A 14,481-nucleotide genomic window follows, 5' to 3' on the forward strand; every position below is an offset into this window, starting at 1 on the left:
TCTGTTTAGAAAAACATTCAAAAATGCCAATCTACTTCATTTTACAGCTTAAACACAATTCTGTGTGAAAAAACAGAGGCCAGAAACATACTCTACGCAAGTACGCCAATGCGGATGCCAACAGAAGTGAACAGTCCGGGTCAACATGATGTCATGAGAAAGCGCTGACGATTTCATACCATGTGATTTGTTTAGATAAAGAAAGCCAGAATTTCCAACCCTAACCTAACCGTTATTGGGGCATACACAGATGGGTGTAACGTTGTTTCGTTTTCTGGTGTTCTGTTCGTGTTTTTCCTGCCTGATTTCCTAGTTAGCATTAGCTAATTATCCCACACTTGTTTCTGTTCTTCTAACTAGCTGCCTGTTATTTAAAGTAGCCTGAGTTCTCCTTAGTTCTCTCTGTCCAGTGATGTTTGTATCTTAGTGGTTGTTTAAAAGTAAATCTCCTGTGTGTTCTGTTTGGATAAATTAAAAGGTCTTACTCCGTCGTTGTGCACGCTTCTCTACAACCTACCGTTATTACACTGGATAAATAAGCTCATTTATATTCATACGAATTAGCCATTCATCAAAATATAAAAGTTACGAATTGCCATGAGAGTGTTGGTCCCATTGCACATACTTAGCGTGCATTCTTGAGTTTCTGTGGCATTAACAAACCTTACATTAGTAGTCAATGGGTTGAGAGTTACGCTATCTATGCCATAAAACAGATTTGTTGTTATTCAGGTAGCTAGCTTAGCTAAACATCACAAGTTTAACTAACTTGCTTGACAATATTCTTTTCAAACTGTTGATCTGCTATACAGAGCTGCCCTACTGACAACAACGCTAAGAATGACATGTTTGTGTTGCACTATGAATTGTTTTGGACACATTTTTAAAATATGTGGCAGTATATTTGGAAGCATTTACATTGACTTACTTGCGTAGATGTTGTTACTGCCCTGAGGAAATAATAAACCGCATTAATCAGTTTTCCCAAACTTGTCAGTTTTCCCAAAATGCTATCTATCCAAATGTATTGCTTTTACTGATGTGGTTAATGCCAATCAAATGAATATATGATTGTTTATCCTCCTACACATTACCCTGTTAGCTATCACAAGAATGTCTTAATATGCAGTTGGTCTGTCTTGCAAGGAGCATATACAGGAATGCATTGCCTTATATATAGACATTGCTGTTTGCTGGTGTCTAATAACATGAATTTGATATAATTTCAAAGAACCACACATTTTATACAGAATGGATCCTGGTTGGTCAACCAGCTAACCAGATGTCAGACTACATGGTTTTGGTGAGGACTTCAGTGGAATGCATTATGATGTACATTTCTGTGCGAAAAACTATAAGTTCTTTGTCATGAGCATCTACTAAACTGAATAAAAACAATGAAATGAACGACTGATTGATTTTTCTCATTTTTTTAAGCAGCTTTTTGTATTGACTAGATGCTTTTAAATTGTCCTGACATTCTAAATAAATCCCATGTAGCCTCGCTTTATGTTCTTGTAAAAAGATGCTTAATACTCTTTTTTTTTTTAAATAGTTGGATAGCATGTAACATGCATTTTGATTATTTCTTTAATTAATCAATCTACAAGTTTTTAACCGTGGTGTAGCTACTGTGCGCAAAATGTGCGCAGACAGTAGTGACTTGTGTTTGTTTGCAATTCTTCTTCTTCAATTAAAAAACTCGGAGCATCTAAAATTGTTGAACTTCCACAAAGTTATTTGCGAACCAAATTTGCTGTGTAATTAGCTAAATCAATAAGCTCTGTGTGCTAGTGCATATCATACGAATTATCGATAAGTCGTCGAGGATCGGAAAAATCGATACTCAAATAAAAAAATATTTTTTTTTTACCAGTAATTTTGTTCAATTGACAAGAAATCGTATCGAAAACAAAATAAGTGGTATCGGCCATGTGATTTAGGTACTTTGATGATGTCATTAATCGATCGGTCTGTCTGCACCTGCACCGTTCTGCACACAAGATGGCGACCGAGACCGGACGTAGGGTAAACTTTTTCCGGTGAAAGCGTTTATGCAGAGACTAAAAGCGGCCTGTCCTGTTGCTTACCTTTTTATGATGTTTATGTCAACCCAAAGAAGAAACAACCTAATTTATCATTTCACAGCTTTCCGTGTTTGGAACAACTGGGGAGAAGTTAAATCACGTCTGACACAGACGACAACAACACGACCAGCTACGATCGACATTCATTCTCAAAATGGACTGTGAACAGCTTGTTTTCTCTCAATCATTCATATATCTGACAAAAGTAAGAATAGCAGATGTTTTCAGTTTTGTTGATAGTTTTCAGGAAGCTGTGAAAAAAAAGCTTGGACAAAGGTTACAAATTCTTGATGTTTGCTTACATAAAGTTCCATTCATAAATGGCATGACACTTGATAACTTCTCATTCAACGTAAATATATCGAAAAACAATAAAAAAATAAATTGAAATGATGTCTGATTGTAGGCTATGAGTGCAATCTAGTGGCTTTTGTTAAAAAATACGTGTGTATATATATGGAATTATGTTCTATTCATAACAGTTACATCTTTCAGACAGTTAAATATTGTGTAACATCATGATTTAAAAAACAAACTAATTAGTAATTTAAAAAAATCATGTTACCCAATATTCTGTCTGGTGTTCCCTAATGAAAAGAAATTAAATCTTATCATAAATGGTTTAACAGAATATTTGAAAACATTATATTGCATATTACATAAGCAATTTTCCTATTTACTAATATATAAGGTATGCAAGTTATCCATCGTTATGGGAGTACAACGGATTTCCGCCAATATCAGGGTCCCCCTCCTTATGTCTTAAAGTACCCTTTTCATTATTTTAAGGCTGTCAAATAGTGTAATAAATGTCTTAATTTTAGTTTGAATGGGTCGGAAGCCGTAGAAATTTATCGTTATAATTATTGTCCTTTGTGTGAACAGGCCTTTACACACGGTGAGATCCCATGAAGCAGCAATCCTGATGTTTCCCAGTAGGTCCTGCTCTCTCCTGGGAATGAAGCCATTTCTGAGTCCCTGAGTTCCTATGACAGGTAGGATTTGCATGCCTCATTTATTTATGAATCTAAAAGCGAGCTCCCTTTGGGACAGTGAACATCTGGCACCCGTGCTGGTCTATTCGGAGAAAAACATCATCCCTCGATCCACCCTGCTCATGCAAAGATGACTTTCACTTCTGAATTTAATCCTAACAGGTTTATTTTTTAAATCACAATGGACTGAAACTGGCAGTTGTGATAGTTGCATGGTTTTATTTATTTATTTACTTTTAATAGAGACTTGAGTTGTTTTTATCACAATTTTATTAGAACAAGTTGTCACAATATATTTATTAATAATAACCCAGTATACTGTATACTGGCAGTCAAATGTTTGATGTTTGAATGTATATATATATATATATATATATACACACACACACACACACACACACACACACACACACACAGCAAAATGATCAGTTTTTAAGAGGCGGCTCCTTTAAGGCTTGTTAGTAAATGTTGCCACTGTTGTGATTGGCTAATTTCATTGAATCTGAAACTGTATCAACCATATGTATATGTAGATGCCACAGCGATGCAGCATCAAGGTGTGACACATGGTGCCACAAATGAATATTAGGCATATACTGATAATTTATCATTAATGTTATTTAATGATATTATAAGATTACACTTTGTAGATTACACTGACTTTAACGAAAACACCTTTTTTGCAGAACGTTTCTCACATTTTCACGGCTTTGACCAGCAGATGTCGCTACCCTGCGGCATAGAAGTAATACAAGACTTTCTTATTATTATGAGAAAAGGGTCATAATTACGAGAAACTTTCTCATCGTTATGATTTACAGAATCGTATCAGTTTTTACTCAAGTGTGGCAGTCACCCAAACTGCACACAAGAATGTCTCCTCTTCCACCTTAACTCCGCCCACACCATTTGATTAACACATCTCGTTTGAATTTTGTTTATCATTTGAGCAGCTGTTTTGGTTTATTACTTGGTCAATTTAAGCATTTGATTTTTCATTTGAATTTTGTTAGAAAAAAACTACAGTTGTAATATAAAATAAGAGTAGTATAGTAGTATAATACAGTATAAGAGTAGTATAGTATATAAGAGTAGTATAGTATTATAATATAAGACTAGTATAGTATTATAATATAAGAGTAGTATAGTATTATAATATAAGACTAGTATATTATAAGAGTAGTATAGTATTATAATATAAGAGTAGTATAGTATAATATAAGAATATTATAGTAGTATAATATAAGAGTAGTATAGTATAATATAAGAATAGTATAGTATTATAATATAAGAGTAGTATAGTATAATATAAGAATATTATAGTATTATAATATAAGACTAGTATAGTATTATAATATAAGAGTAGTATAGTATTATAATATAAGACTAGTATATTATAAGAGTAGTATAGTATTATAATATAAGAGTAGTATAATATAAGAATAGTATAGTATTATAATATAAGAGTAGTATAGTATAATATAAGAATATTATAGTAGTATAATATAAGAGTAGTATAGTAGTATTATATAAGAGTAGTATAAGAACTACTATCCATCACTTTACTTTTTCAAGGGAAAATTAATTAAATTATCCAACTCATGTTCTGCCACTAGATGGCTGTACAATACAGAATTTCCCAGCTTCCGTCTCCATGGCAACCACACAGTTTTACATCATTCTGTGATGGAAATCTTTTTCTTCACTTATGTTGTCATCTTATTTGTGATCTTAATGGGTGTGTTTGCTTTTGGGATTCTAGTCTTTTGTTAGCTTTTTTGTGTCACTTAATTAGTATGTAATCAGACAGACACAACAGATACTGCACCCAATTTTCACCTTAACTCTACACAAGAATCCTGCCACCTTTCAACCAATATTGAAACTAAAATTGCAAAGCAAAAATGTCAATACATTTCACAAAAAGATTTCCTCCTGACTTGTCCCAGTTCTAGTTTTTATTTACCTTTACCTGAGTGTTGTAGATATCTTAAAATGATAAGGATTAGGTTAGTATCTATCTATCTATCTATCTATCTATCTATCTATCTATCTATCTATCTATCTATCTATCTATCTATCTATCTATCTATCTATCTATCTATCTATCTGTCTGTCTGTCTGTCTGTCTGTCTGTCTGTCTGTCTGTCTGTCTGTCTGTCTGTCTGTCTGTCTGTCTGTCTGCCTGCACACACACAATTTCACTGTATTTTTACTCTTTGTTTTGTGTCCTGTATTTGAAACATGATGGGCTAACTGAGCAGAGAGTTGTGAAGAATATCCAGCGTACCAATTTTGGTTTATTTCCTTGAAACTTTAACAGTTAAGTATTTGATTTTATTGACAGTCCTAGATTTTCTTTATAAAAGCACTTTGAAAGAAGTGCCTTTAGTTGTAATTTCAACCAAAGTACGAGAGGAAAATCAGACTCTGTAAAAGCGAAATCGACTTTGACAAACGGAGACCTTGCAGTTCTAAAGGTTGAGAGCCACTGATCTAGCGCAATCTAAACTGCCACAGCTTCAGGCTACATTGGCCAGCATGTAATAATTAAATTTTCCCAGAGAAATAGCCTTTGGGCTGAACTTCATTTCAATATTCATTTTACAGGTACAATAAGATTCGTTAAAGTTTCTCACTGGATGCTCTCTTCTAGTTACAAGCTAATTTAAAATCAGTGATGAACTGTGATAGCAACAATTATTTTTCCTTCCTTTCCTATTTTACATTTTTTCCCATACATGTTATTTCAAAAATTACATTGTCATGCATCATTTTGTATGTTTAAATCAGAGCTGCTTCTCTGGGGGCTTTGAATAGGCCACTTCAGCTGGAATGCTGTCTTTTGTTTATTTGCTATTCCTTCTAATGGCACGTACCAAAATAGCTCGTAGGCAAACAATATTATTCTTGCAAATGAAAAAATAAAAGGAGAAGAAAATGAAATTTCACCTGTTTATGATGTTGTCAAACTCATTTAAGAAGCTTCCTGGTGACAAAACAGCAGAACTGTGTAGATTTGAAAGCCTTAAATGTTCCCAGAGTGCAAAATCAATAAACACATCTGAAAGCATTTACCTTAGACCTTATCCGTAATGTCTGAAACAAACATCCAAATAATGTGCACCATTCTGCATTAATGTCAGCTTTAGCTGTGGCCCAATCTGCCATCGCAATGTCTCGACCCGTGTGAAAGCAAATCACCGCTCCCTGAAACGGTTTTAAAATGCCAGTGCAGGCATTAAAGCACTTGAGTTCTTGCAGAAGAGCTGCTTTACTGTCATCAGAGTCCTGAGAGAGCAGTTTGAGAGGTGGAGATAAGTCATAACTGTACACAGGCCACAGAAAACCTCACTCCTTTATGGCAAGAGTAAATCCTGACTGACTGCACAACACTTCCAATATTCATTTTCAAAGTCTTATATTAGTCAACACATTTGATGTGATTGGTTACAAGGTGACGTCAGAACCTGCAGAAACACAGTCTCGGTCAAACACATCCATCTAGCGCAGGCTTACATCCAAAACAATGTAATACCAGATGAGTGACATGTAAAAAAGCCCCTTAGACTGTCTATTTAATAATAACCTATTTTCTTTCCCTCATTGTTATCCTGTTGTTTCACTCAGAAGTCTGATCGCGTTATGGAAGTAAAATGGCTTGCGAATGACTTGGGAGGAGAGGGTTGAACCACTATTAATGAGACTTGTACCTACAGCTCTTGGAAAACTGCCATTTTAAACATTTTATTCCGGTGCTCAAAAACTCAAGCCACCAATTTATTGACTATAGAGAGCTTTTTGATTCCCAGGGAAGACAGGTCAACTGTGAAATAGACTTGCTGATAAAAACCCTCTCCTTTGCAAATATCACACCAGGTCATTGTAGAATTTGTTTAACCTAAACCTGAATAAATAGTCTGTTTATATGGCAAAATGTCAGATCAGATAATTGAAAATTGTCTTGGATATAACAGTCTCAATCTCAAACTCTTTTTTTTATTACTAACCAGAAGATGGCAAAGGTGAGCTGCCAGGATCAGTGTATGAGTGTGTATGAGTATGAGCATGCCTCCTTTTCTCCCGTCGTTGTTTAATTAGTGATCACTTGAGTTTCTTAACAGTCATAACATCATAAGTAAAACACCTGTTCTGCCTGGAGAAGTTTGCATCAAAGCCCTAAGCTTATTAAACTTTATAGGTTACTCGTCCCGCACTAATTGTGCTACAGACATGAATGATATCTGAAATTGTGTGTTTTGTTGAGAAGAGGTGTGTCGTTACTGACCCAGAACGCCTTAGAGACATCATAGCAACCACCCAGAACACCCATCAGCCCTGATAGAGCTGCATTGATATTTCTGGATAAATTGAGAATCGCAGAGATTGCGATCCTCCTACGATTTGTAGGCCTGATTTGCTAGAGGTTTTGACAAAATGTAAATTTTTACTAATTTTGAATGAATTATTTGTTTAAATCAGTTGAGTGAACGATTCAATGACTCACTCATGAAGACTCGTTTCATTACTTGAATCAATGATTCAGTGACCAGACTAATCTCATGAAGTAGCGTGTGTATGACACGCCAATTCGTATTTCCATTTTTGGCGTGCTATCAAGACGCATAATCGCTTTTCAGCGTGTTTATGAACGCCGTTGACTTAACGTTATTACTGTATATATAAATATATGACTTACCTCAACCCCGTCCCTAAACCTAACCGTCAATGGGGTTTATGGCATTTATGACTGGACATTTGACGGCGGAATCACTCGGACGTTAATGGCGTAGACGTACACGCATACACGCGGATAGTTAAAAATGCGTAGAGATAAGCCACTTGACTCGAAAGTGCCGTGTATGTTTACGCAAAAGTCATGATGTCATGTTGCAGTGACAAATACATTTAATTCAATTGTCGCCACCTACTGGTGTAACAATGTAATTGACGATCATTATTTGAAGCGTCAAGTTACTTTCAAAAGTTGATTTGCTCTATTTTGATTGCTTCCGTAAACATCAGTGTTTATGTCCGAACTATACAATTTTTACCCATTTCTTTGATAATAACACGTTTGGATGTTCCGGTGTGATTTTGTCAAAGGTTTAATAGACACAGGCGTATCGCTGTCATTTAGTAATGAAATCGTGATGGTGTTTGAATCGAGATTGCAATCTTTTAACGATTAATCGTGCAATCTTCTCCCTGGCAATCACACACAACACCTTGCATAGACAAGACTCACTTTTACCTGTTGATGATTATGGGTGTGTCATTTTTTAATTGACATTTTTATTCAGATTTAGCCAATGGGATCGTTAATTCAGTATGACACATAGTAAGAAATATAAGTGTAATCAAGACTCGCACTAATGATGATAATAATTATTCTACATGAAGATGACAGAGAGCATTATTGATTATGCAAATTTTCTGTTTTATTGATATGTGCCCTGTCATAGTTATATGTCTATATGAAACATCTATGGAAATTGTTCTCTAAAACTATAAAAATGGCCAGAAGTGGTTGAGATTATATATAATATATATGTATAAAAAGTCAACATCACTGTTTAACAGTATTCAGAGAAAAACAATAGAACACAAATTTGCTACGCAGAGCAATTCTTATGTGTGTCTGTGATTAGTTGGAGCGGGTACATTTTCTGAGACACAAACAGCCAATTACCACTTCATTGAGATGTATAAATGTTCATCATGCAATGCCTTCATTTAAATAGAAGTTAAACGAAGATTTAGGCGTTCTCATAACAGACAAGCACACATTTGAATGGCAGTGCCGTGAATGATGTACTTAATTAAGATGTTCATTAATGAGTCAATAATGAGCACTCTTTCAGAGTGTGTCAGAAGACACCCAGCGGGCAAATAAGAATCTGTTCATTAAGTACCGTGGTTTTAAATGAGGGAGAGTTCCTCGTGATGTTAAAATAATCAATTTGTCAAGCGTGCCGATCTGAAATTAGGTGGCGAAATTGTTTGTTAAGAACTTTTAAATGGCCATTTTGTGACTGAAGGAAATCGTCATCATCATTTTAACTCTCATTGCTTATGTTGTACAAGTCTTGGTTCTTAATAATGCAAAATAATTGTGTTAATATTTCAGAATGTGGTTTGGATCAGTGCTCAATGGAAAAAGTCGTATGAAATGCTAATTCTTCTTATACTTCTGCATAATACTGCTAAAGCTTTGGGGTTAACGCTTTGGAATAACACAGAACCTCCAGAGTCTCACTGCAACACTTTACATAAGACCTAAATGAACACCTAACTGCATGAATAATGGTGGAGAGGGAGACTAGGTGAGACTGAGCCAATGAAACTAGGGTTGTAGGACGCCTGGAGTGTGCTGGAATTTAATAATAATTTTATGACTTTGATATTAAATTGTTGATCAAAGCCACAGGAATTTTCAAAAATATGTGAGTTTAAATATTTATGAAGACAAACTCTGACATAAAACTAGTTGATTTTAACATTTTCTGAAAAGCAAAAGGGGGTCGTTGCCTTGTGTTTTGAATGGTTAATGTGTTGCTAGGCGGTTGCTGGAGTATTCTGAGTGGTTCTTAATAGAGTGCAAAAGTTCCCGCCTACTTTTTCATTGACGTTGGCTCTGGAAGTATTGTTTACATTCATTTCTCCCTTAGAAAGTTCAAAAGAAGTCTTTGGTAAAGAGTTATGAGCCATGAACCAAGCCAAACAGATACGAGGGGAATTACAACACAAACTTTGCCGTCTATATTGGATTCGACAGGAATGCTGGGTCGAACATGTATGGGCGAATCATTCCGGTTGCCATTTTACAACATTGGATGTTTTCAAAACAATTTCCCACACGTGCACCGACGAGTGAGTTGAAACTCATTATAATATGCAAAACTGTTATCCACTCACAGCAGTGGGCGTTTATTTCTAAGTCTTCCAAGACGCCCATAAAAACCGAGCGTTTTTGAGCTGGGCTCAAAACTAGGGTAGAAAATAGCTTATTAGTTATTCATTTTTATCTTTTTGAATGCAAAATCCAAGCGAACGTCATAAGTTGACCTCAGACAACAATATAATAAAATGTAAAAAAACAGTTCATGACCCCTTTAACAGTTTTAGTGAGGGAAAGAACTACAATGCCATGAAGTATTGTGAACAGTATTGTGACTTGATTATATGTATAAAAACAATACATATTAAGTTTATTGGAAAATATGCATACATATACGAGCATTTTTGTGTTTTGAGAGTGTAGGGAGATCGACTCGATTACGTCATTTGCTGTGCTTCTTGGGAGTGGGAGGAGCTAAAGAGCTATTTTGGAGTGTGTTGCGCTTTAAATTCTGATCTGTGTTATTTTCTAGTTTTTCTATAGGAATTCTGTTGTAAAATACAATTATTTAAAAAAATAAGATGAAGAAATGCAGGTGGATGGCTTAAGCAGAAGCAAATACCATGATTTAACAACCTCATAGGTCACCGCAGGTCTGCCTTTACAGGTTTAAAAAAGTTATCATTAAAAATCAATTTCCCTATGGAGAAAATGATTGGAGATTTTACTTCTGGAATCCGACTGTTCACTCTATAGGGTGTTCTGTTCGGAGTGGATGTTATTGTGCTGCGATGGTTTTTTTTAGTAGTTTCTTAGTCTCTATGAAATTCTGAATTATTATCATCTGCATTGATTGCTGTGAATGTAGAAAGCCAAAAGCACTGTTTGAAGTAGTACAAAGTACGCTGTGGGGGGACTTGGGTTAGGGTTTTTTTTTTAGACACTTAAAATAAAAAAGGTAACCACTAGACAAGCCCATGTGATAAATTCTGCATTAGACTGCAGCTATAAACAACGTTAGAGGGTTTTCCAGATAAAAACTAACATTTTTTTCTAAGTCACACAACATCCCCCCCACAAACAGCTTGAGTAATGTATCGGGATGAACTGTGCTTTCCAAAGTTCGCTTTTACTGTTCCCTCTCTAGGTTTACCGCAGTCAGTCAACAGTCTACATTCTTACAGAGCTTCAACACACAGACGTCTAGGACCTGGATTCCTGCGATCAGGGCTGATTCTGGCCATTTTGGGGCCCTAGATCGCCCCAATGGCACCCCTTCAACTGTTGGCGCTATATAGGCAACTGCCTAGATTACCTAGAAACGGTGCTGTCAGGTATGAGTTTATGGTTGCGTCTGAAATCGCATACTTATAGTAGGCAAAAAGCAGTATGTGTCAAAACAAGTGTGTCTGAATTCACCTTACTCATAAAAGAGTGGTAAAAAGTCCCAGAATGGCTGTCACATGATAATGAAAACATGGTGAATTAGGGTTGCCAACCATTCCGTATAATCCGGAATCGTTTTTGACACATTAATGTCTTGTTCCGTTTTGAACTGATACGGAGCGCACCAAAGACATTTGTAGGGTATGATAAGAAAAACGAATAAATTAAAAATATATATTTTTTTTTTGCACTTGAAATATTCTAGAAGTCTAAAATCTATTGAATAAGTTGTCTAAGCCGATGAGTTTTGAATGTTTTATGTTGTATTTGTTGAAATTAAAAATAAAACGGATTATAAACTAAACAAATCCATGGTTCATTGTTGGCAAAATGATCATGATAGCCTTTATATATCTAGCCTATGTAGTACAGTCATTAATTAAGCATACTTTGCTATTCTATAAATACAGTTGCATTATAATATGCCAAAATGGATGAATTTCAGGGGTCATTTCTTCCGTATAACAGAATTTCAGGGGTTTTCAGAATTTTCATTCCCCCCCAAAAAAGTCAAGTTCATGGACATGCGCAGGCAGTACACTTAACATAGGACATACTTTTTTAGTGGTTGTTAAGTAATTGCTTATTCACAATAAGTACCTCCTCAAGAGAGTATGCGATTTCAGACACAGCCCATGACTTCTAAACTCATCTGCACTATCTGCCAATATATATCATTGTCATTTCTCTCGACACATTCAAAACTTACAGAACTGCAACTCTGAGCAGTTACAAAAGACCAAACGCTGAATACCAAACTGACTCTTCGTGTCTGTAGCTGTGGTTTAGACATTAAAATAAGTGAGGAATATCGATTATACTGTCACTGGTGTGGAGGGGGACAGATCCTTTCCTGACTAATTTGTAGGAAAATGCACCTTGCGGCTCCTCTTCTGACACAGTGTTTATTCAGGGGGAAATAATTGGTAATAGCTGAAAGGTAACGTGAGCAGAATGATTCTCATATTTCTTCCCGTGCCGGTAACGTCTCATGCATTTTTATGCTGTACAGGAGCACTATTAGAACTGATAATGTTCAGTAATTAAAGCTGCATGAATGGGTGAAATGGAGCCTGTGCTAAAACCCATTGCTTAGTTTCATATAGTTCAGCAATTCCCAACGATGTTCGGATTATTAAAAAAAGGACCACAGAACAGCCAATTCTGCTGTGTTTTGCAATTCAAATTTAAAGCTGAAGTCCGTAGCTTTTTTGGGGTTATAAATTATCCAAAATACATATTTGAGAAAATGCATAACCAGCCAGTGTTCAAAATTCTCTGCTTGCCCGCTGTAAAATGCAAAAAAGAGACTGCAAACGGAAACAAGGACACGTATCGTAACATCGTGACATGTAGTCATGCAATGCTGACGTTGTTAACATTAACAATTTGAGAAGTATAATTTGCATGGTTTTTCGTGATATGATAAGTGATTGTTAGATTTAATCAGCGTGTTTAACTGCAATGTCAGAACCAGAACAAAAGTGGATGTTTCTTACTTGTTCAGATGACATTCTCCATTGAAAATACTTATGTTGGTCATATTTCCACAAAGAATAATCTGTGATTGTGAATGCCAGTATCCACACCGGCGCGGTGACTGACAGCCACACATTCTCCTAAAACATTATGTTCATCCACGCTGTGCCGTGCTGATGCACAACCCACGTAAAGTTGATAATTTCACGAATGGCTGCAATTGCAGATTTCGAACAGAGATGGCGATCTGGTGCGGCTTTAAAGGGCACCTATTATGGCATTTAAAATGTTCCTAATATTGTTCTGGGAGTCCCCAACAACAGTTGAATGCATTGACAAAAAACACTTATGTTGTCTTATAATATGCTTTTATTTTTACCTGATTTGCTCACCGACTCCCAAATGATTCATACAACGACTCATTTTTCCAAACCACTCCTTTGCGTGACGCTAATCGGCGGCGATTGGTCAGATGACCCAGTCAGTTATGGTTTGTTTGCCCAACGCATAAACATATTGATAAAGCACTGCAGTACTACAAGACGCTCTACTCTTTATGACAACTCCAATAACAGCGACAAACATTTCACATATTTTAAAAAAAATTGACATTGGAGACCTAGAAGCTGCGCTGAGCGTAACTTACACACACACACATACTTATTGCGCCTTCTCTCCTCGCGCCCCGACACTACAAAACCCATAAAAGCAACAATTATTAATAATACTTACAGGTTGTGATTCGGAGGAGGAAGCTGATCCATATACACTGGATACTGAGCCCTCCTTCAGGAACAACCGACTTGCGAATCCACATTTGAATTAATTTATGTTTTTGAATGATTCGTCATTAAAATGATGAGAACACAATCGGGCTATACTGTTGTGGTATCGTTGCAAATATGAACTCTAACCACCGATTCTTCACATGCTCGTCCCTGGTAAATGAAAACAAAGTGGCTGAACTGTCTTTGCAATGTAGAACACAGCGTCTTCTCGACATGATGCTATTCAGCTGAAGTATTTGAATGTGTAGACTTCAAGTTTACACTTCCGTCTGCGCGTGCAGTAACTGGGCGCGGCCAATATGCTCATGTTTCGTATCTACGTCACGATGTAACAGCTAATGACTCGTTTCAAAAACAATTCATTTCATAGACTCAGAGTCGACTCTCACATTTGAAAGACAATAACTTTATATACGGTGCACTTTCAGATATAAATCTTTGCAGGATGTTTTCATTCCCTTAGAGCTATATTCCACACCATATGAACATTTTCAAAAAAATCATGATAGGGGCTCTTTAAAACAATTGAAATTCAAAAGTTATTATTTATACAGCAATCTCGTAGTAGGTCATCCGGTTACTTTTTTGCCAATCTTTGTTTATGAGTAGCCTATTGTGAATTCAACATTTGTCACATAACTTTTTTTTTTTTTTTTTTTTTACTGATTCCTATACTGTAATGGGGAAGTATGTGATTTCAGATGCAGCCATTGAGATGAATGGGAACGCTACCAGGTAAATGAATCTAATGTTTGCTATAGCCACATAATAAATAAAATACAAAATTAGTGTTTTCTTATTAGAAATTACGTTATGACCACAAAAAATCGACATATTCAATCATT

General features: G+C 35.8%; 1 long non-coding RNA gene across 1 annotated transcript in view; it reads left to right on the top strand.

Moving 5' to 3' along the window:
- The first annotated feature begins 2,012 nt into the window (after positions 1–2,012).
- The window catches only part of LOC120488281 (uncharacterized), a 78,540-nt gene continuing 66,071 nt past the window's right edge, over positions 2,013–14,481 (top strand). Inside the window, exons 1-2 of the long non-coding RNA XR_016149383.1 lie at positions 2,013–2,292; positions 2,973–3,082. This is a non-coding gene — a long non-coding RNA (uncharacterized LOC120488281). The remainder of the gene's footprint in view (positions 2,293–2,972; positions 3,083–14,481) is intronic.

The sequence above is a fragment of the Pimephales promelas genome, chromosome 22 (assembly GCF_988280905.1).
Source record: "Pimephales promelas chromosome 22, fPimPro1.hap1.1, whole genome shotgun sequence".
Taxonomy (NCBI): domain Eukaryota; kingdom Metazoa; phylum Chordata; class Actinopteri; order Cypriniformes; family Leuciscidae; genus Pimephales; species Pimephales promelas.